Genomic DNA, 25,112 nt, shown 5'->3' on the forward strand with positions numbered 1-25,112 from the left:
AGCAAGGAATAATAAACCAGGAACATGTGAAGGTAAAAACCCAAGGTCACAGTGTTACTGATACCAAGGCATGACTGAATTACCAATCAATTCAAGCAGGCAGTTACCTTCAGCCCTCAGGGTATATGGGATTCAAGTGAAACACCGTAAACATAGACCTACAAGCTGATCAATTCCCTTTCTTAATGCCAGCATGTTTTCTGACAGCTCTGAAGCTACACAGGACATTTTTTTCCCCATTCTGAAAACTGGTCAGGTTTTAACAAAGTAAACTGACAAAGAATTTGACCAGGAAGTGAAATGGTCAAGGCATTGTTATCAATACACATGAATTAACAACACACAATGCACGCACAACTGTAGCAGAGACCATTCTTTTTTAAAGCCAATACAGGCTTTAAACCTGTGCCTTCAATGGGCAAGAAACGTCATAACTGTAAGTTGCAGAATTAAATGTGCCAATTTCTGCAATCAAATGGCAAGAAGTTGAACAGCTTCTTCTATCTTAACAATTCAGCCACCTGCAGGGAATACAGCTAAAAAAAAAAAAAAAAAAAAGCATAATTTTTATATTACACAAGGGGAACAAAGGGAAAAATTTGTCAATAGTAAAAATTATAGTAACTATTTATTTCCTCGCCTAGGTTCGCACCAGCGTATTAATAACCCAGCAGCCCAGCAGGCCTAAGCTGCATCTGCATCTGATGATGATCAATTTCTGAGCAACAAGGAAGAGAAAATAAGAATCAGTCCAGTTCAACAGACGAATGAAGATGCAATGGGAGGGCCGAACAGTGACGTACGAGAGAAGAGGGTGAGAAAAAGAAGAGGTGAAAGCAGAGGGGCCTCCCAGGACTACTGTTGTTCTGAGGAGTCACAGAACAGCAGAAGGATACAGAAGTAAAGCTTTGTAGAGGAGGTCCACACACTCTGCCTGTGCTCACACACACACACACGCACATGCACACACACACACACACACGCACGCACACACTCCAAGGTTACAATCATACACCATATCATTAAGGCTTTAGCCACTCTCTTCCTGCCTGCCTGCTGCCTTCAGTACATTCTGTTCTCTCCATGAAAAAGAGAAGGAAGGAAAGAAAGAAAAAAAAAATCACCTCTCTGTTGCACTTGACATTGGGTTGGAACTTATGGGCCTGAAGCTTCTCTGCCTCATACACGGTAGTTAAAGAAGGGCTCCAGTCCAATCAAAATGCCTCAACCACATCTTCATGTAGGGGGGTTGTTGCCAGTTTGAATATTTAAATGTGTGACATGTATCGTGTATTTTGTGTGTCCAGTGAGTGAGTGAAAGGACAACTGCAGTGGAAGGATGCTGGCGCAGGAGTGGAAGCCACAAGATGGTGGAGAGACCTGATGCTTGGCCTGCATTTTTCCGTTTTTCCAAGAAAGAGAAAACCGGCATCCCATAATGTTTGGTTTCCTGTGCTGTCATGTTGCTTTTTCTCCATTTCTTTCACCCTTTCAGTGTTGCACCACTTCTGGAAAAATGGTAAAGAAGTGAAAGGCAGTGTTGCTCTTCAGCAGAAAAACGGATAAGGAGCTAAGGTCGGTGTAGCTTGTTCAATAGGAAAAGCTGAAGTGGGATGGGAATAGCAAGTTGGATTTTTCCTTAAGCGCCAGAGTGAAATGGCAATTTACAGTATAAGTACTGAAATGTGGTGAAATAGTGGGTAAAGAGAACGTCGTCTCTAGTAGAAAAATAGATATGTTTATGTAAGGGGACATGGCAGTTAACCACAACCATAAAGACAAAGCAGATGCTGTCTGTATGTCAGGAGAACATCACTCAATGTTAAAACACATCTTAGTGATGATTTTGTATCCCCTTAAAACAAGGTAAGGTGATACGTCAGGTTTTTCTTTTTAATTCTTCCAAAGATTGGTAGGTGATGGAATTACTCAGCAACTGTATAAATGTATTTTTTCTTAAGATGTAAAATTAACTTCAACTTCAAGTTGCACAGACTTTGGATAGTGTGAAAAACCAACATTTGTTAGTTAGATGGAGAGCAACAAAAAAGGAAAGGACAGAAGAAGTCTAAAAATGCATAATCTGCCATCTGTCACACTATAAAAAGGTTATAGCGATATCGCCAGAACAGATACTTATGTTACCTTTTGATACCAAAATTCATAAAATGGGATGGTATTACTTTTGTCCCCCAGTAGTGCAGGTACTATAGATTGCATGTGTACAGAGTAGGATAATTAGAAAAATTAATAGTCTGTTACTAATTAATAATAATAAAAAATGCTATCACACTAGAAGCATCTTTAAGACTCACACCCTGGCATTTATAAGGCCTTTCGAGAGGTCAGTAAAGCTCCCATTTCAACAAGACTGAAGTATTAAACCGTTGTCATAACTCTTAATGTGGCCAGCAAACAGATTAATGCTAGCCATGCAACGATTAGCAGTTACCCACAATAAATCTATTAGGTCATCATCAGCGGCTTTGGCTAGTAATAAAACAATAATGTTAATATTGAAGCTAAACAGAAAATCCTATCAGTCACAACAGACTGTTATTTTAACAGAATAACACAATCATTTGTTTGCAAAAAGTGTTATGTTTCAGTTAAAGCGCCAGATTGAAGGTGAGAAAAGTTTACTGGCAACTAGACAGAACCAGAAAATAAACAACACTGTAGCAACTATAACATCTGTATGGACAATTGTTGTTCAAATCTTTGTTTAATCAACCCCCATTACTTAATTTTATCCCCCTTGGTATCAAAAATTGCATCGAGTATTTTTCTGAGTATCAGTATCAGGTCTGTCCAGCTGAAAGGTGGTCAAAAGTTATGCTTAAGATAAGTAAAAGTTCTGCTTGTGACCAGTCTATGGTTGTGACCCACATTTCTCAGTCCGTCAGTTTTAGCTTGAAAGCTTTGGTGAAAAGTAACCATCCTCTTCCCTGTGAGCCTAGTAACCCATACCCATTTCTAGGTCTCTTATCCCCTCCCCTCCCCTGTCTACATCAAGGGCCTTGTTGCTGGGGCTTAAACCACCACTACACTTGTGAGGATGGGCATGATAAGAAGATGAGAGGGAGGGGAAAGAGGGAGGATGTGGATGAGAAAGCCCACAAGAGGTGGAAGAGAGGGTAAGACAGATGTGGCAGGGTGAGTGAAAAAAAGCAAGAGGAGTTGTCAGACTCGTTGGAAGAGTATTGCTGTTCCAAACATGTACTACATTTTTGGCTTCTCTGGTTATGACCTGATTGAAGCTGTGCCTTTGAATTCAACTCAAAGCTCCCAGAGCTTTTTTCTTTCGGCTCTGCTCCTAATCTTTATGGCCAAACAGTTAATTGTAGCATGTTTTCCAACAGAAATCAGGATTACATCCACAAGTCACTGTTGCTGCAACACAGAAGGAGAGAGGCAGGGGAAGTATATTTGATGCTCTATTTAAAACTCAGCACCCGAAAATACTAGCCAGTCAGTAGCTAACTTGTCCTCGGGCAGATCTGCAGCCAAGGAGATCTGGAGCAACTTAAATCTAGTTAGTTCAACAGAAACACAAAATATCTCAAAAATGCATGGATTCTTTGATCCCCAAGAGCACACGGATATTAAAAACAGAGCTGTCTCTTTACTTGCTATAAATCAGTGTCAGTGCTGACAAATTAGAAGAACCAGGCCTACTCCGATCAGGCAGCTTCTAATAAAAAAAGGCCACAATGATACATCTGCCAACTGGCCGACTGGCTTCTCCAAAACTACTGGTCAGTTTATACTTCAATTCTGGGATGTGGTTTCAGTTCATACCTCGGTTTTTCTTTAGAGGGGAAGAATAAAAACAGGGGGGAAAAAAAGATCTCTTTACCGCAGACCTGATAAATTGATCATAATCAGATCAAAACAAAAAATATATTTTCCGTTCACTCGTTACGTGAATGATCTTCAGGAGGCACTTTTTGTAAATTATTGTGTTTATAAAAAAAAAAAAAAAAAAAAAAGTCTGTAACCTTCTTAACTCAAGCTAACGGCAGAAGAAACCACTCGTATGACTTTATGTCCACTGTGTAATGTGCTGTAGGGATATCAACTGAAGCTGAACCGGGTGGTACTTTCATTTCAATACCACACTATGCCACAAGACAATCAATGTAACCTTTATTTAACCGGAGAAGCCATTATTTTCGATGGTGACCTGCTAAAAAGGCAGAGGTCGGTGGGGAAATTGAGGTACAGTTATAAAAAGTAGTATCAAAAGTTACATTTCAAAACGCCCATTGGCAAAACGCTACCCCCAACTGATGAATGTTGTCATTATAATCTAAAGGAGGTAACTGCGATAGATAGCTTTGAACATTACAGCTTTTACCATGCTAACCTGCTTTAGCCAGGCACATGCAGGTCCACATGGGTGATCCATGATCCAGAAAAGCTAAACTGAGGATGTTTCGATCCCATTTCTGTCTCAGCTTCAGAACAGATCCAGTATGTTGAAGAATTGCTCAAAGTATTTAGTCCTTCACAAAAAGCATTCAGAAAATGAGCATTAAAGTTAACTGCTTTGTGTGCATCAACTCATATCCATAGCCTGCCTATTCGTCAATGAGCCTAATATCCTTAAGATCCTTATCAACTCTATAAACTTTGCTCACGTGGTACATTCTTATTATGAAGAAAAAGTGTGGCATACTTGTTCCCAGTCCAACTTTTTGATTTGTAAAGTCCTTTGATACGAAAGACCTTTGATACTAAAGACTAACTTTCAGACACTCTGATAGACATCTGTATAACCCAACATATTTCTTTGTCTTGCTCAATCATCCAGGTAACTAAATCCCAAAAAGTTGATTCTGTTCATCTGGACGTAGCATTTTCAGCGGGAGATACGTTAGCTGAAACTAGCCCACTGAACGAACAATGGGCTGTGAGGTCAGTTCCTTGATCATTAATATGCAAATTGTCATGACCATTGATCAAGACCATTGATCAATAGCCACGAGCACTATTAAACACACACCCAGCTGAAGAGAACATATACTTAATTTTTTCCAAAGTTAGAAAGTGCCTTAAATCACTGACATATGTAAATAGCTGTGTGTATGGACACTTGTATTTCAGACAAAGGCGAGCTTAGAAAAACCTTCATTTTGATGTTCTGGTCAAAATTTATGTCCAATTTGAGTTGCCACATAGTTCCAGAGAAATATTTTCCTACTTCTAAGGAATCATGCCCTTAGCATGTTATCCTCCATGCTTGGGTTCAGAGGTCACCAACCCTTCCAAATAGCACTCCTATGTGATCCAGTGTCTTTTATGGAGTAGGCATTGTTATGAAGAGAGTGGATTCTGCTGCTGCTGATTTGTCTGTGATATTAGCCATTAAACACGACATAAATAAAAATAAGTAAAGAAGAGATGGCAGAAACACCCTTCAGCCATGTTATGAGCATTGACGTTACATAGTTTGTCCACCAGAGGGCATTTGACAATGTCACTGTTGGAAACACAAACATCTAGAACACCACAAACACAACTACTACTTGATGTGAGCAGCGTTGGGGAGAATGTAAATAAATAACACATAACAAATCTTAAGAAATGCATTTACATCTCGTGTGTCTTAAAGAAACAAATCAGCCGATAAATCTGTTTTCAAAATAATGATAATAATAATAAAAACAACTGCTGACAATATCTGTCCCACAAATCCTATATAGGCCGGACTCCAAACTAAACTAGCGACAACGTAGAAACATGGAAACGGAGCTGTGCACACCTGAGTCATAAACTGTGTTTAAATCCAGTTATAATACACCTTTCATTTAATTCAGTGCTATTAAACCACTATAATGTAGTTTAAATGGTGAATATCAAATACTCGCCAAACTGCTGCACTGAAAACAACATATCCATTCTCTCTCACACAAAGGCCACCAGTCTGAAACGTTAGCATGCTGTCGACTTTTTCCTGAAGTTTTGTGTAACACATTTAACAGCTTTTAATTAAGATAATAACAGCATGTTTTAATTCTGAAATCCATTATAGGAATCCACATGCTCAGAAATGAATTAGGGAATAGATTTTATGGGTCAGTCTGTATTGGTGTGTGGGTGTGCCGCTCGTAGGAAAATGAAACCTTAGAAAGTCCCACTTGTAAAGTGACGGGAAGACTTTGGCCACTGTGAAACCATACTATGAAATTAGTATAAGCTGTGATTAGATGATTAGAGAACAGAAAGAGACAGAGAAAGAAAGAGGAGCTTTCTCAATAAGCTTGCATAGCATGAATAAACATCTAATAGGCAAACCTATTCTCGTGCTTTTTTCAATCTCTTTTTTGAAATCAGTTCCGGTTCTCAAGTCACTTTAGTTTCACAACTTTCTCTCGGTGTTTGTTCAGTATTTAAATTGCAACGGGTCATCCACACAGTTGGTTGATAGCATACATGACCTGAGAGCAAGGGGGCTAAAGGTCATAGCAGCATTAAAGCATCAGCCTCGATTATAATGAGCTGAACTGCAGTTTTGTGGTAGAATAACAGATGTTCAAACAATTTCAGCACGCACAGGTAAAATCCTCATGCTGCAATGAGCGTGTGCGAATACGCAAAGATGTGTGTGACGATGAACTGCTGCTAAAGGAATGCGTTTGTGTCAGCGTTTAACACTGATAAGAGAACGTGAAAACATCACAACATGATGACACTTGTTAAGAGACAACACTATGTGAACAAGTGTGAGCAATGCAGAAAAGGAATGAGTGGAGGCAGAAGTTAGGCGAGAGCTAGAGTCATGAATACCATTTCTTCTTTCCATATTTAGACTTTAAGTTTTAAGTATTTTCTCCCTCGTCTGCTGATACAGAACTGAATCCATCTGCTTACTGAACATTTGGAGAATCGAGCAGTGTTATTTGGTGTATGCTCTGTATTACTCTGTTTTCGTCTGCTTCATATATGAGCCATTATATATGCAGACCAGCAATGAGCATATATATCGATCAGGCTCTATTTCACATAGAGAAGAAGAAGAAGGATACAATCTCAACTAACTGCATGACTTAAAAGATCAACATCAAGATTGGAATTAAGGTTGAGTAACTTTAACTGAACATGTTACAAAATCTAAAATACTATCCTTGTGTGGTGTTATTCTGAAATACACATTACCACTGTGTTTGGAGACAGCTGGGCTGACTTCTTGAGTATCAGCTGACAGGTTTCCCTAACCTTAAAAACAGAACAATTGCATAATGACTGAAACTAGCACCATTTCCTAACAATGACCCACAAGCTCAGTTTCAACATCATTGAGATGCAAATTGTCATCAGTATTTACCAATGGCCATCAGTACTTTTCACAGAAAAATGGGGAATGACTGGAATCACAGCATTGTAAATAGGTAAAGATGTACTCTTAGGCTTCGCTCCTGGGTTCAAGTGGTCGTTCCATTTCTCACATACATTGGCTATGAACTGCAAACCTGCAATCCTTCATGCCCAGCATGTACAAATCCTCATCAGTTGAAAGAGTGGCCACTGGCCTGTAGGTGTAAATAGACTGAGGCGTCCAGTCTGACAATGTAGCTCATCCGTTTAGCCAGTGATTGTTTAATTTCCCAGATGTATAATTCCCTGCAATCCTATTGGTAGAGCTGGGCGATAGAACGATAACGATATGTATCGCGATATAACTTTTACTCGATAGAGAAATTAAGCTATCGCGATAAAAAAAAAAAAAAAAAAAAAAAAAAAAAGGTCAGCCAATCCAAATTAAGTAGCGCAGAGCCGAACCAATCACAGCCGCAGCGTCACGTCGCGTGACTTGTTACGTACAGCACAAGTGCCAAGCCGCACGTGTGTTTGTTTGGGAAGCAGCCAGCGGGTAATGGAGCCAGCGCGTAATGGAGGAAATGAGTGTGCCTACTAGAAAAATCAACCGAGCGTGACCGAAGAGAAAACAGATGATGGTTCCAATGCCGGAGAGATTGTCGAACGGAAGAGCCATAGAAGTTCCGTAGTGTGAAGGTATTTCGGCTATTTCAAGTCTGACAAAAAACAGAGTAGCGTGCACTGTAAATTGTGCCGAAAACAAGTCTGGAAATACAATAAACTGGTGCATGCGTCACACTGTGCGCCACGTTATTGTTTCGGTGAAATGAATTTCTACAATACTGTTACTGTTAATTCTACTCTCTGCAGTGTTTAAATGCTTACATATACACACAGTTACTGTCCGTCCACACATACGACTCGGTTCTGCTTCTATGCCCCAGCTTTGTTTACTTTTTCCCACCGAGGCTTCTAGACTTCTGATTGGCCAACATTTCTGCACGGTTAGGAATCTAGCGCCACCTGCTGCTTTGGCATGTTCATAGCAGCGTTTTCCTTCATTTCTGCCTTTATGTGTGGACGGGATTATTTTTTAAAACGAAAACGGAAAATCTCCGTTTTCAAAAACTGAGATTTTCCACACGTGTACGTGTGGACATAGCCTCAGTCTCTGAATGGAAGCACTAATTCGTCATTCGGCTTTTGTCAGACTAAAGTAACTGTTAAAACTGTTTGAAAAGCTCAGCTATACAACAAGGAGAGATTGAGAATTTCCTTTTAGTTCTCAGTTTATTTGATATTGACAAAAGTTAGTCAGTTTTGTCTGTTCTTCTGTAAAACAAACTAAGATTTATTTTTAGAATTAATATTTTGTTTCTAAGTGGATTTGACAATTTAGTCTGTTTCGTTTGTTCTATTTTGAAACTTAAACGCTTTAGCGGCTGCCTTTTGTGTAGTTTGCAATATTTGCCTTTATTTATCTGAAAAAGTCTCATGTTCCTTAAGTACATCTACCCTGTTGAACTTATTATGAGAAATAAATATTTAAATCAAAACAAGCTGCTGATTATTTCACATTTTACTTGTGAGCAACGGCACATTTAAATCTTACAAATATAGTTATTTGGCTTATATCGTGATAGATATCGTTATCGACTGAAATGAAAAAAACATATCGTGATATGAAAAAATCTCATATCGCCCAGCTCTACCTATTGGCACTTAAATTCATTTACTGTTGCTCTGTTAGTACCAAGGGACCCATTCCTTGGGGTTGGTAAGCCACTGAGATGCATGTCTTGGTTGTTCTGCCCCTCCGGACACAAAGGATCAGCACACTTTTCACTATCGGACCATCGCGTGATTGCAGCCTCTCCCCAATTCTCTGAAAACAGCACTCATGGCCGCTGATTAAGGGTCAAAACAATTTGCTTATCAATGATTATGAAACTGATCTCGTGGCTCAGTGTTATGCAGTGCTGCTGGTTTTGATTGTTATGCAGCTGTACTGTTCATAAGGCTGAGGAAACCTGAAGTCTGCTGTGACTGAAGGAATCAGAATGGTGATGAAACGTTTCTCCCACTGAAAACGTTGCGTCCAGATGAACAGAAATCAACCTTACTAATTCATTTCTGAGGATGTCTCAACACAGTCTGTGTCCTATCAGCAAAACACATTGTTAACATTTTAAATACCAGTAATTGATGTTTATGCTGAAGTACAAGAGATAATTAGTCAACCATATTAACTCTTACTGGTTTCGGCACAGACTGGTCTCGTGCCCTCCCTTGCTCACACACTTAAATATTTACATAGCACTTAATGCTCTGCAGTGTCACTGGGAGGAAAGTGTCTTTAGACAAACTGAGCAACGTGTAACTCTGCACCACGTGTTACAGGGAGGGCCACAAAAATGCATTTCCATTTAAGATTTGTGGTGTAAACACTCACATAAAGGAATTACACAATAAAGAAATCATGAATTGATCTCAAAGTGATTGACAATTACTAATGAAACTAATGAAGAAATTATATGAATAGAACTAATCTACAGAGGCAGCAATTGTCCTTTCTCCAAAAAGGCCAAGGACATCAATAATAATTGATTACTATACATCATTTTCTTTCATCACCCCAGCTATTGTTCTCCTTTGTCATCAGTCTCTGCTACCATCATCTGCTTTCATGTGACCTCTAAATGTCCCACCCCAGTCGCCCATTTCTGTCACTGCTTTCCTTCAATTTCCTTCCCGTCACCTTCACTGTATTACCCCTGCTTTCCTGCTGCACTTCTGTGTCCTTCCCCTTGCACTGACAAGAGGGGGAAATGACAGCTGATCCTCAAAGTCTCCTGCGATTATGAATTGGAAATTTTCTGAGCGTAAGCCTCGCGGTAGCTAATAGACAATCACGGTCAAGTCATTCAGACACATCAATAGCTCTTAACATACAGCCGTTCCACCTTCTGCTCCGCATCCTGTTCATTCACCGTTTTCCCATCCTAACACAGGGCGCGCGCACACACAGAGTTTGCTTGGCAGAGCTTGGCAGTGCTTCATCAGCCTGAGCCTTGGCATTAGAAGCCCGCTGCGGCTGAATGGAGACCTCAGTGGCTCTGTGATGAGAAGGGGGAGAAAGAAGAAAAAGAAAGACACAGGGAGAAGAGACACAGCAGAGGAGCTCAGACGAAATAAATGTGCAGAGTGAAACGTGTGCAATAATGGAAGAGAAGCAATGACAGAGAGCGACAGAGAAAAAGCAGATTAAGATGAGAGAGAGGGAGAGAAACAAGGGGAATGACTGTATAGAATGCAGAGCAGGTAGATGACAGAGTGGATTACTGCAGCAGGAATGCATCAGTGGCTGCAGGAAGAGGGGAGAGAAAGAGGGAGAAGAGGAGATGTAGCAGAAGGTAAAATGATGATGTGTTTCAGAGGAGATGTGCGTCCCCGTGGGATGATGCGGTACTTACAGATCGTCTCGCTCTAACTAAGAGCAGCGTGTGACTGCAGATTGCAAAAGTACATCAAGGAAAAAAACAAAAACAAATGATAAACTAAACTGAGTGCAAAGCATAAATCATTCATAAATTAAAAGAATCATGCTCCTGTAAGTGAGAGATGTTAATAGGATGGGGAAGTGCCTTCAGAGTTTCCTGTTTTAATGTTGGTTTTAATGGTCAGTTTTAGGATTTCCATTCAGAATAATAAACATGTTTAATGGCAGCTCGGTTTAGACACACAGAACACGCCCTGGCCACATATTGACCTTATACACTTGTGGGAGCAGACAGCAGAGGAGATGTGATAAGACAGTGATACACACTGTCTGCTGACTAATCTGACGTAAGAACGCAGACACCCACACACACCCACTGAGCACTGAATGAAGTTTGAAGATAAAGTTTGCGAATCCTTTTGGCTGTCTGCTATGACTCATAATAAAATGTGACCTGATCTTCATTGAAGATATCATTTCTTGGATTGAGTTACTCACACAGCCTCCTTTATATATTTTCTGCAGCTTCTTATGAGAATTGCACAACAGCGAGGAGGAACTCTGGAACATCCTTGTGATGGCATCAGCCACACAGGGGTAAATTAGTCCATTTTTCACTTTATTATTTTGCTTTGCAGTTTTCTTCATTAATCATTTGGTTAAACCTAACACTGGTATTATGAGGCGCGCACATAGTAACATTGTGTGGTTTTTCTAAAATGTTTTGTTATATTAATTATGTTTCTCTTTCTTTGAGTTACCTGGGTTTGGGCGGTGGCTGTTTCCTGTCTGGGCAAAAGGCGTGGCTGAGGACTCTGGGGACAAAATGCCTGCTCAGCAGGACCAACCATGGGCTTACCAGGAGCAGGGGTGTTTTAGGTTTAGTTAGGTTATTCTGTGCTTAGTTAATATTAGTGTGTGTTTTGTTTTCCCCCTATTGTGTTCAAATGGTTTGGCCAAATCATTATAAAAGCTACCCTCATGTGTCTTTGTAATTAGGTCAGTTTGTGAGTTAAGTTGTGTCTCATTTTGTTGTTTAAGTTTTTGGAAATTACTTTTTGTAGAGTTATATTTAGTTGACCTGTTTTATGGGCCTGCTAAGTATGGTTTTGAATTTTGTTAATTTTGGACTTTTTGAGGGTTAAAATAAAGAAAACCCTTTTTGAAGATATTTTTGCTTGTGTCCTCTTTGCTTTGGCTGCTTGGTCCCTCACAATTGGTGGCAGCAGTGGGATCTGCCAGTTGAGGACACAGTTTTTTTTTTTCTTTGAGGCTTTTTCACCCCCAGAAAAAAAGAAAAATGCATCGGGGAGGAAAGGTGGAAAGGAAGAAAGGAGTAACTGTTCAGAAGGAAGCTGATGCTGAGGAGGAAATTGGAGTCTCTGAAATGGTGGAGAGCACTGAGGTTGAAGAAAGGGAGCCATCTCTGTCAGATCTGATGTCAATATTGCAAGCTCATATGGGTCAACAGGAGGCTCGGGAAGCAAGGCAAGAAGAGGTAACTGCACGACAAGAACAAAAATTCAAAGCATTGCAACATCAGTTTCAGCTTTTACAGTTAGAGGTGCAGTCCCGGACATCACCAGTACCAGAGCTACCATTACCTACCACAGAGTCACCAGAGTCAAGGGAGCTACCTCACATTCCTAGTTCTCCTCAAGCTCAAGCTGAATCCAGTCAGTCATTATCAGGTCAGTTTTCATTGCATGAACCCAGACTGGAAAAGTTGACTGATAGTGATGATATTGAGCATTTTTTGACTACATTTGAACGCATTGCCTTAGCATATCGTTGGGAAAAAACAGACTGGGTTTTTCGATTAATACCACTGCTAACGGGCAAGGCAAGAGGAGCATACGTTCATATGGATATTGATGACTCTCTCAGCTATGACAAAGTTAAAGCTGCAATTTTGTCCAAATATGATGTTAACCCTGAGACCTACAGGCAGCGATTCCGTTCACTGGAAGTCAGGCTTGATGAGAACCCTAAGGAGTTGTATACTCGACTTAAAGACCTGTACGGGAAATGGATTCAGCCAAAAGGTTTGGATTCGAGAGCACAATCCGTCTTCTGCAGCGAAGGCAGCTGAGCTGGCAGAAGTGTTTGTAGCTGCCAGGAGGAAAGGGCAACCTTGGACCTGTAATGCAAATAAAATGCCAAAGGAAGGCCCCAAATCAGCCCAGATGTATCATCAAAGGCCATTGTCAGCAGAAAAAACTCCAGTGGATGAGGGAGCGACTGCAGAAAATGAGTGAGCTTGCTCAGTCAAATATGACCAAAATCCAGCAGAAGCAGAAGTTTTGGTATGACCGAGCAGCTCGTCAGAGGTCTTTTAGTCCTGGACAAAAGGTGTTGGTGCTCCTCCCCACTGACAACAACAAGCTATTGGCTAAGTGGCAAGGGCCCTTTGAGGTTCAGAAGAAATTGGGGTCCACTACTTACCAAGTGTTCATCCCTGGAAAGCCACGTTCCAGCAGGGTTCTGCACATAAATCTTTTGAAGGAATGGGCGCAGCGCCCTGAAAAGACAGCAGAGGTGATGCTCATAAGGGGTGTGCCAGAGGAAGAAGAGGTTGGTGAGCAATACTTGCCTTCTGCTGATGTGGTAGATTTTGACCTTAGTCATCTGCCAGATGATAAACAGCTTCAGGTGAGAGCTGCATGCAACTCTGAGGTGCTTCAAGTGAATCCTGGCCGAACAGATATTGTTGAGCATGACATTGTCATTAAAGAGGGCGTCGCAGTAAAGCGTTTGAGCTACAGGATCCCTGAACGTCTGCTAATATCCCTGAAGAAGGAAATCGACCTCATGTTGTCCTTGGGGATCATTGAGCCATCAAAGAGTGAGTGGTGTAATCTAGTGGTCCTGGTGCCAAAGAAGGATGAAAGCATGAGGTTCTGTATAGACTTCAGGTACCTAAACTCAATATCACTGTTTGATTCATACCCCACACCACGCATTGATGATTTGCTGGAACGGCTGGGGAAGGCAAAGTACTTGACCACACTTGACCTGTGCAAGGGATATTGGCAGGTGCCACTAACGGAGCGATCAAAGAAGTTGACTGCCTTTCGAACACCTTGGGGTCTCTTCCAATTTACAGTGATGCCATTCGGGCTGCATGGGGCTCCAGCAACCTTTCAGAGATTAATGGACCAAGTACTATGTGGTTTCTCAGATTTTGCATCTGCATATCTTGATGATATTTTCATCTACAGCACCACATGGGAGGAACACTTGGAACATCTGCATGCTGTCTTCGACCGTCTTGGCACTGCTGGGTTGACGGTGAACCCCTCTAAGTGTGTTTTTGCCTCTGCTGAGACTGCGTACCTGGGCCATGTGATCGGGAATGGGGTGATCAAGCCTCAGGTCAGTAAGATCCAAGCCATTGAGTCTTGTCCTCTCCCACAGACAAGGAAGCAACTAAGATCCTTTTTGGACATGGCAGGCTTTTATCGTCGGTTCATACCACGATTCTCCACCAGGGCAGCTCTACTAACGGACTTGATAGGCATCAAGTGTCCTAATCAGATTAACTGGACAGAGGAGGCTATAGCAGCTTTCAAGGACATCAGTCAATCACTGAGTAGCGAACCAGTTTTGTACAGTCCAGACTTTAATGAGCACTTTTTCCTTCAAACGGATCCATCTCATAGGGGTCTGGGAGCAGTGCTACTTCAAGGTTTGGAAGGAGAACGTCATCCTGTTGCTTATATCAGCCGAAAGCTGTTCCCGAGAGAGGTTCGATATTCAACAGTGGAAAAGGAGGCCCTTGCAATCAAGTGGGCCCTTGATTCCTTCAGGTACTACCTTCTTGGAAGAGAATTCACCCTGGAGACGGATCACAGTGCACTTCAGTGGATGGAAAAGATGAAGGATAAGAACGGAAGGATTACAAGATGGTACCTTGCTCTGCAACCTTTCCGGTTTGTCATCAAGCACATTCCTGGGAAGAACAACGTTACCGCCGACTTCCTCTCTCGCTGTACCAGCGAGAGTCCTGAAGAGGGGGGGTGTGTGATGGCATCAGCCACACAGGGGTAAATTAGTCCATTTTTCACTTTATTATTTTGCTTTGCAGTTTTCTTCATTAATCATTTGGTTAAACCTAACACTGGTATTATGAGGCGCACACATAGTAACATTGTGTGGTTTTTCTAAAATGTTTTGTTATATTAATTATGTTTCTCTTTCTTTGAGTTACCTGGGTTTGGGCGGTGGCTGTTTCCTGTCTGGGCAAAAGGCGTGGCTGAGGACTCTGGGGACAAAATGCCTGCTCAGCAGGACCAACCATGGGCTTACCAGGAGCAGGGGTGTTTTAGGTTTAGTTAGGTTATTCTGTGCTTAGTTAATATTAGTGTGTGTTTTGTTTTCCCCCTATTGTGTTCAAATGGTTTGGCCAAATCATTATAAAAGCTACCCTCATGTGTCTTTGTAATTAGGTCAGTTTGTGAGTTAAGTTGTGTCTCATTTTGTTAAGTTTTTGGAAATTACTTTTTGTAGAGTTATATTTAGTTGACCTGTTTTATGGGCCTGCTAAGTATGGTTTTGAATTTTGTTAATTTTGGACTTTTTGAGGGTTAAAATAAAGAAAACCCTTTTTGAAGATATTTTTGCTTGTGTCCTCTTTGCTTTGGCTGCTTGGTCCCTCACAATCCTTCCTTACGAGGCCGTTTCAGTTCAGCAGGATTTCTGGGATGCCTTGAGGTCACAACATCTCAGTTGGGTTAATATCAGTAATCTGATTTTGCCATTGCAAAACGTACATTTCAAACTAAACCGTGGACAGACCTCTCAACCACTTCAGGAAAAGGGACTGCTGCCTTGAAGTTGTCCCCTTCAGCATTCTTCATCTTTTTTTCTTCATGTTTTGGTGCTCATACAGGTCCCGCTTCCTGTGAGCATTGCATTGTGCACTGTGTTTGATCTTTTTAATTTCAAACCTGACTCACAGTAGCTTTTGAAGATTTAGAGGTTCACTTACGTTGAGTGATCCCTCTATGTGCTTGTGTGTTATTAGTCACACCATTTGTCCTTTCCGCTGCCCTCAGTGAATATCAAACCGTATTTTACTGGAAATTGCATTTTTTTTTGCAACTGTACATGTATGTACCACTCCTGTGTTACTTTAGGCTATAGGGAAGGAAATGCGGCGCCGGCATTTGTGCCCAACAGGAAACAGACTCACAAAAGAGTAGAGGAGGGGTTGAGGAGGCGAGGAGGCAAGGAGGAGGGGGAAAGGAAGGGAAGAAAAGTAGGCAAGACTGGAGGATGAGGAGAAGAAGTGAAGGGAAAGATGTGAGAGTTTAACCAGACTAGCCTGAAACTGAGAAGCTGTCTAACACGGTTAGTGACCTAATGCATTTAAATACCAACTGCAATACTCTGGTAGGTTTTGACTCAACTTCAAACTTAACTAATAAACTAAACTTCACTACTTCTGTCCCCAGAGCTGCTGAGAACGCGAGAAAACAGCAAGCCTGACAATCTCAGAAGAGGTTGATTTGGCACAACTCAATGTTGCACTCAACTAATGGTGCTATCCATCCACTATAATGTCAGTTGGTAATTATGTGTCAAAGAAGAAGTGCTGCTGTATGAGCTGTAAACTGGAAAGGGCTGAAGAGAAACACCAAATAGTTTATTTTCTACTTTAGACATGAAAAGGAATGAACTAGAGGACGAGAAGGAGAGCACGAAATTGCAGTTGACTTTATTCACACAAGTGGAGACGTATCAGCCTTACAGATAAAACTGTATTGGGTCATAACATCTGCCTGGTCACTCAATGCTTATTTGTGTAAAATAGTTAACAAGAACAGTGGGTTGAGAGGCTATATTAGACAACTTCCTGATTACAGATTATGTCTTTAAAAAAAAAAAAAAAAAAAAAAAAAAAAAAAAAATCGGCTTAGATTGGCAGGAGTGTAAGTGCAGGCCTGCTGGGCTGCAGGGCTTTTACACACTGGCAGAAATCCTAAAAATCACAAAGAACTTCCCACAACTTACTTAATTTAAGATGCATCCTTTCCTCTAAAGCAAATCAAGCTCCACAAACTCTCCATCCTGTGGTTAAAACACACAGAGAGGGCGTGAGGTTAGTAAAAATGGAAGCACTGGTCATCATTATATCAACACACACACTCATGCAATCTTTCGCCATTGTTATCTTTGGCACTTGACAAAGCCCGGGGCCGGCGGCCGGGCTGACAAAGCAGTCGCTGTAAGGGAGAACGTTCACAGTCAAGCTAAGAGGCTAAGAATGAGCTAACTGCTCAGATATGGGGCACATTCTGAGGCTTTGCAATAGACTCATGCATGAGCAGACAAGCAATGTTTGGCCACGACAACAGAAGGCCCTATTCAGTTCTCTGGGGAGGCACTGGTAAACACACACACACGCACCATTATCATAATCATCATCATCCTAGAAGCTCTCATCTGCTTCAAAACATGTGTACACACACACACACACACACACACACACACACACACACACACACACACACACACACACACACACACACACACACACACACACACACACACACACACACACACACACAGCATTCCACTACAGTAGCATTCCATATGTTTGGTTAAGCGCAGAGAATCCAGATTTAAGACCTGAGTCTGGACTGAATTTAAAGGATGAGAGGGAAAGGCTGAGAAATGAAGTAGAGGACTGGGCCGAAAGAGAAAGGGAACACTGCTGGAAACTGTAAGCAGCAGCAGGACGCTCACTTTTGTAACTGTACATCAGAGAGGGAACATTATTTACGACATAACAAGCTTGAGTTTCGAGACATGGAAAATGAAGAACAATGTAAAGTCTGAGAATCTAATTCACAAATGCCATCCTGATGAAGACAGAGCAGGCTCATAAACAAGAAAGCAAGCTCTGATTTGTAACTGTTTTGCCCACAAAAAGGGAAATGGAAAATACTTGTGTAGTTGACACTAGTTTTTATGAATGATTAAAAAGAACAACACAAATCCTCTAAAATCTGTGGTTCTCAGACTTTGTTAAGCATGAACCACCCCAGAAGCACAAAAAGAAGTTTACACCCGCTCAATATTTCTTTTCATTTCCTGGATGCCTGTTCTAGCAAGAAAATGATTCCACGCTTCAAAAAAAAAAAAAAAAAAAAACCTATTGTGTTTACCCTCTGTCTAGGTCTAATGGATCAAAGAAAATGAGCTACAACATGCTGATGTGGGAGCTTCAAGGCCATGGCTGAGCGAGGTTCATTTTTTTTTAATATATATATATATATTTTAGCAACTGGTGTATCTGCGATATCATCAGTATCCTTACATGACAAAGGTTTTCAAAAGCATCACAATATCAATGATACAGACACAATACTTTTATGCTTGTTAGCGTGTACAACAACAACAACAACAACAACAACAAGGCCAGGCATGTCTGAGGCCGAGAGCCACGTGTCAGCTTCTGCTCATGCTGATGAGCACCTAAAAAAGAGCTACTTCAACAACCAGCAGAGTAGTTGGCAAAATATGCAAAAAAACTGTTTCTGGAATGGTGGAAACAAACTTGTTTCACCACTTTAAGGGGAAAACACACCAATGTGTGCAACAGGGGTAAGAAGGTATGTAAAGAGGAGATACGAGCAGCTGCCGACACGCGACCCAAATGTAAACAAGTGACTCAGAGCACTCCGTATGACAGGAAGAGCAAACGGTGGATGGAAATTACTGATGCAGGTACATGGCGGAAAGGCAGCTGGTTAAGATAAAGTAAGATAAACTATCCAAGGTAGGAAAAAGTTTTCGGTTTTGATTTAACTATCAAAGTGCGACAGGTGCCATCACTGGAAAAAAAACAAACAAAAAAAAAAAGACTACTTCTCCTACCACTTTATATAAGAGACTGTAAAGCAGTTTCCCTTTATTTAACCTAGGCTGAACTAAGGAAGGGTGGCAAGTGATGTACTCAAATACTGTTTGATCATGTAAGTACCTTCTGACAGACACAGAGCACTTGCCTTTTACTTGATCCTGCCACTCTCAACCCCTTTCCATGAGTCTATTTGTTCTTTCACATCTTTACTCCGGAGGAAGGAGATAATCCAGCAGCTCTGCGCTCAGCCATGTCATGTTCGACTGAGGAAAGCAGCCGTATAACACGGGTTTTGCTGAATCATCTGACATTCTCACGATTCATGACATTACAGCACTGCCGTAAACCAAATGTGTAATTCTGCTGAGCATAACAAAACGAGAGTGTGTGATTAATGAAATTGATTATAATTGAAACGTATGACTTCACTGATCAGATTTGACACATTTTTTATGGTCCCAAAGAAATTATAAACCCATGTTTGTCTGCTTTTGTGTGTGCTGTTGAGTTGCGTATTTGTGTGCGTGTGTGTGAAGGAAGTTCAGATGGTTAGCCAGCCCATAACCAAGGAAAACTAAAAACAGCTGTCTCCTGCTCATCCATCACACCCACTTGCTTCCCTTTATACACACAGGTTGTGGAGAATTCATCATTCTACTCAGCAGAATTAAGTGAAACAGTGTGAGGTGGAACTTCCTTCAGAATGCGTGTTGGTGACTTACCTATCAGACACCTGAGGGCTCTACTACAAAGAAGTTTTAGGGGGTTAGCAAGGTAACACCGTTTTTAGTGTCAGTTCACCCTAAAATAGTGAATTCATTCCTTCGATGGCCCATGGACCTCACTGTGCATGTAGTAATAGGGTCTAGATGTCTTTTTTGGCTTTCGCTGAGGAGCATTAATAAAGAAATACATTTTTAGGAGCCATCTCTGTGATTTTTTTCTTCCCTCCATTTGCAGCAAGTAATCGTAAAACAAGTGCCTATATTGTTCTATAAGCAGTAATATAGTGTTATCATCTGTAAACAGTTATCCAGATAAGTAAAGCCAGATAAGGAAAAGATAGCCTTGGGATACTAAACTTGGTTCCTAATACAAACCCCAGTTCAGTTGTTTTTCTTTCCCTTAAATCAAGTTTAATTTGCATGAAAAGAAACACATTTTTAGGAGCATCTTTACTCCTTGATTTTTGAATTGTTTGCTGCAAATAATGTTAAAACAACTTCTTATATTGTTCTTTAAGCTGTAATATATTGTTATGATCTTAAACAGTGGGATTATCAACGTATCTGGAGTAAAGCCCGATAGGGAAAAGATATTCTTTGTGTACTGAACTTGCTTCCTAATACAGTTTTCCCCCTTCCTTACATCATGTGTCATTTACACAAGTTTAAACTGACTTTTTACTTTTTAATGGATCAGGAAAATGTCTTATAAATGTCTGACTTGTATTAAAAAAAAAAAAAAAAAAAAAAAAAAAAAAAAAAGTACACCTAGCTCTACTGCAATGCAGTAAATGCAGTCTACTGCAAAAATCCCTGCAATAAACTCAGCTTTCGTGCAGCCACTGAAATTTATGGCATTATGGAAACTTGCTTTTATGGGATGGACAAAATATTAGAAAAATCTCTCAGTTAAACAAGACACAATTCAGCAGCACCGTAAGCACGAGCCTCTAAAATGACTAATGTTGAGCACACAGAAACGCCACTAAAGTGGAAAGTGAGGATACATTTGTATTAAATTAGTTTTAATGTTACCTTATCTGCTTTTTCAGACCAAGATTATTTATTTTCCCTCATACTATAATAGTAAAAGCATGTATTTAGTTTTCATTACATGCACAGTGTGTTAACACAGCATTAACTATGTGAAACAGGGCAGAAATCCCTGTTAAGGGGTTTTCCTCCAATAAATTCCTCATAAACACACAATGTGTCATTTACTGTGCCTTTATCATCCTTTTATGATTTATGCAGTATCTCTTGATATTTTTTTCAGAACTTCGGCTTTCACTTTCACATGCAGTATGCCAAAGTTCGAGGTGTGAGTTTATTTTTCAACACCCGAACTTTACGACATGTTGTTGTTGTTTCACTCCAATGTAAACGTCATGGACGACATGACCAACACACAGATAAACTGATTAAAATAAATGAAACAAGGCAGAACCAAAGAAGTACAAAGAGAACTCAGGTTCTGTTTCTTCCACGAGAGAACATTTCAAGTCCTCAAACGCCATCCTGGGTTCCAGCGGCCAGGCGCTCCTTGTTTGCACGGGAGCCCATTTCCTGTGTGTGATTAGAAAAAGGGTGTGTGTGTGTGTGTGTGTACGTCTATGTATATGTGTGTGCACATTGGGGCTTGCAGTTCAGTTAGGTCCGAGGTTGTTTTGTCTGCTAAGGGGGAAAGGAATGCCCAAATCAAACATGGTGAATAAGATGCCTAGAAAGAGACACAAAGAGAAAAAAAGAATCAGGAGTGAGGAGAAAGATGGAGAATGGTAGGGAAACAGCAAAGCAGCAGACAGAAGGAGCGAGCAAGAGAAAGGAAGAGGGAACAGCAGTGAAAAGAAGAAAAAGAGGCTGTTTTTCAATTTGCTGCCAACAGCGTTCCTGCTGCTATTTGCGTTCCAGTGGAGCAGGAAGGTGGAGTAAGAATTTTGTTAACAGGCTGATGAGCTGTCATATGGAAAATCATCCACCTCTTTAACTTCGCCATGAACCTGCAGAACCTGCCCTAATATCTAATGACTTACAGCCTTGCAGCCCTCCCTGCTCCACAAATAACAGCTGAGGCATTCACAGCTACTTCTCACTAGAAGGGCAGATTATTTTGTGCCATTAATCATTATCCAACAACAGTAATATGACAGCTAGCAATGTCACAGAACGACTTTACTGGCTTCACGCCACCACTCAAGAGGACAGGAACTTCCTGACATGATAACTTGGCAAAATATGGGGGGGGGGGGGGGGGGGGTGTCATTAAAGGTCACATTGACTGGTTAGAATAAGCTCCTGCTATAGGAATCAGAAAAATTATACTGCAGGGAATTAATTTTATGAACCGATTCAGTGTACTCGTCCTTTTAATTACTTTAAACCATCACACTTTTAAACAACAGCCATTTAAACCTCAAAATTTATTTACCAAATGTTAGTCGGAACAAAGGAATCTCTGACATCCTTGTTTTTACGGTTACTTTCATTCTCAGCTCAGTAATACATGACAAATTATAGCTTGTATCAGTGCAAAATATTAATAATAAAATAAATTATTAAACTTAACAATTTCTCCCAAACTGCAGTGAAAATATAGTGTAATGCTGATAAAAAAGGACTAATAATTAGGTGTACATACATTCTTATATATATTAAAATACATCAATATAATAATATATTATATCATAGGTATTAAAAAACAAATTTAATGAACTTATATCATTTACTGTACTGTTTATAATCATATAACAGGACATCAGACCTTTTCTCTTTTTCACTTGTCTCAAGAATTTTCCATGTAGCTGCTTGGATCCTTTGATTGCTCATACCGAGGCTCTTAACGAAATAAAATATCTATGCTCGGGTAGGTGAAGGTGATTTTTAGCACAGATTTTAATATGAAGATGCAAACCGAAATTTTATCTAAACATTATCTGTTCAGGCACACAAGCACTGTCACTTTCATTTAAAATCTAGATTTTGCTTTTTAAAATAGCAAACTCATTTCGGACCACCTCAAAATCCTGGTATTAGAAGTTTCCCATTTGCAGTCTGGGTAACGCTGAGCGGTTGTTTTTGAGCAGGTTTTGATTGTATGCAGGTAAACAGTGTGCATGAAGAGTAAAGGAGAAATGTGCTTGCTGAAATGTGATTGTCTGGTAATGACGTAGCATTCAATTGCATTTTACTTTACATTTTATCTGCATTCATGGGCTGTAAGCAATGAACAGAACAGGAAGCCTGCATCAGGATATGTGCTGGAAGCCCCGAAACACTGACTGCTGCCCCGAGAGATTACAACACAAACAACAAAGCAAACAAACTAAAAAATAAAAAATAAAAAAAATAAAATAAAATAAAAATTGTGACATGATATCAGTAAGCATTTTGGATTCACCATAACAGGTTGTGAACAAAGGTAAGCCTGCTACAAAAACATTACTAGCTACGTGGGTGGAGTTAGTCATAGTAAACAAATTCTGTAGTCCTAGTCAAACGTTATATTTTCAACAAGCACACACTGACAACGCTAAACAAGAAAGACTTATACACTCACTTCATAAACTAAAAGGAAAACTCTTTGCTGAGTGCACTGTGACTCTCCTACTTCCCAGTTCCAAAGTTCAGTTTCCAAACACTTCCTTGTGTTGCGCACACGAGGTGGACTCTGCCTTTGCACGAATGAGCCACTGCTTGACTGGCAGAGCAGAATTGATAGGCTGCTATTGTTTCCTTTTAAGGTCAATTGTGTCTCAAATGCTTGGCATGTCTGAGAGTACAGCTGGCTGGCAGGAGAGATAAAACACTAATTTTACTACATTCTTCTGCGCAGTCCACACCTAGGGAGAAAGGGGGAGGCAGAGACAGAGAGAGTATTTAAAAGAAGTAGGGATATGAAAGATTTGAGCTGGTTTGGAAAGAGAAAAGAAGAAAAAAAAAAGTATAGTTATGGTTAAAGAATGAAAACAAGGTGAAGACTACAGGTTTGGCCAAGTGGGTGAGCACTTTGACAGGGGCATCAAGCTTTGCTGTGCCCTTATTTGACTGGGCAGTCAAAACACGTCACCACAGTGGGTAAACACGCACATATATACATGGATGCCTACCCACACAGAACTAAACATCTCCCAGGATGAGAGACCAAATCGCATTTCATTGCCTCAAATTTGCATGTTTGACTCCTTAGCTTAAAATGCTAAATATTCTGCTCCAGAGTGATGGAGACTGTGAGGTGGGGTGGGGGTGGGGACAGCCAAACCAGCTTAGTATTGCAAATAAACCAGACGCTGTGAGAAAGCGTGGCAGCCGGCTGAAGGTTGGATCATAAATTATGCCTGGTATTTCACAATGTTCCACAGTGCACAAATGATCCACTCAGGGACTCGGGAATGATATTATGGGATTCCTGTGTGGCTTCAGTGTCTGAATGTGTCCACATGTACACACACACACACGGCACACACAAAAACCTCAGCCAAGGACGAGCCACATGCTCAAGTCTAAAAGTGTATCGTGCAACAATGAGCGTATGCTGACAAATAAAACAACCAAAATTAAATCAGAACAAACAGGTTACTTGTGTTTTTTGATAGTTCTGATAGTAATCCAAATGTTGACTTAGAAGAAAGGGACCACCGGAGAAGAGCATGGCTAGACTGGCTGTGCGTGTCTGCTTTAGTTAAGCAGATGGGCGAGTATGTGTGTAATGACCATATTATCTGAAACATGTTGAACTGGTCTGAGAATGTCCCACTGAACTCGACACAGCCGTAGTCCTTAAGTGATTTGTACATTAAGGCCTCAGTCACACAGACCAGTCAGCGACCCACTGGAAACCTCTGTTCATTAGGGAAAAACGCATATTCCCTGAATGCTTGGCAAGTGGTTGCTGGCTGTTGCTAAGTGACAATGGTCAATGAATGCTTGGATTGCTAACAGAATCCCACAGTCATCCGTAATGTGCATGGAGGACACCAACGTGTCTGCAAATACTTGCCATTTATTCTCCGAGCGCTAAATTGAAAAAGAGTGACTGTAAATGAAGAATGTAAAAGTTGTTCCTCTTAAAATGTGCTTGTTACAGTGAAAAGGCACATCTTTTACTTTGATGCAACTTTACTTTTCACAGTTTCACTGCCACTTGGCGAGTAGTTTTTGAGTCTCTGCAGACAAGTCAGCATCTTCGACGTAAACTGCTTATGACCGCGGCAACCTGGTAAGGAGGTTTTTGGTGCATCCTTCTTTGCAACTGCCGGGAAACTCCCATAATCACTTGCAAACAAGTCAGGGGAAACACTGGTGGTTACCAGGGAGTCAGTGAATGGTCTCTAGGCCCGTGTGAATCGATTGCACCAACTACTCATGACCACTTAGGGAATAAACATTTTTGCACCAGTGGTTGCTAGAAGGTCATTGACTGGCGCCCAATTAAATTATCAGAGAATTTTTTGACTGGTTTGTTGATTTGATGGCATCATCATCGGCTTTTATGTTGGCATTTTTCAACTAATCATCCATTTAATCATGTAAAATAACCTTTAAATGGGACCTATTATGCTTTCATTTCAAGTCTATGAATTTGTTAGAGTAGCTCTGCACAATTTACAGTTCAAATCCTTAATCTTACACTGGAGCCATGGTGCAACTCATCATTTCATCCATCGTCTGCAATACTGACAATGCCAATATACGATTC

General features: G+C 40.7%; 1 protein-coding gene across 6 annotated transcripts in view; it reads right to left on the reverse strand.

The window, feature by feature from the left end:
- luzp1 (leucine zipper protein 1) overlaps positions 1–25,112 on the reverse strand; it is a 56,739-nt gene that overhangs the window by 19,578 nt on the left and 12,049 nt on the right. For 3 of the 6 annotated variants that reach the window (XM_004540395.3, XM_023155590.3, XM_076877241.1), the window contains exon 2: positions 16,838–16,894. The exons of 2 other annotated variants lie outside the window; for them this stretch is intronic. The gene's annotated coding sequence lies outside the window, so the exon portion shown is untranslated. Of the gene's footprint in view, positions 1–11,583; positions 11,818–16,837; positions 16,895–25,112 lie in introns of those variants that run through there. One more of the 6 variants, XM_076877242.1, reaches the window with a different exon arrangement.

Source organism: Maylandia zebra, linkage group LG19, assembly GCF_041146795.1.
Source record: "Maylandia zebra isolate NMK-2024a linkage group LG19, Mzebra_GT3a, whole genome shotgun sequence".
Taxonomy (NCBI): Eukaryota; Metazoa; Chordata; class Actinopteri; order Cichliformes; family Cichlidae; genus Maylandia; species Maylandia zebra.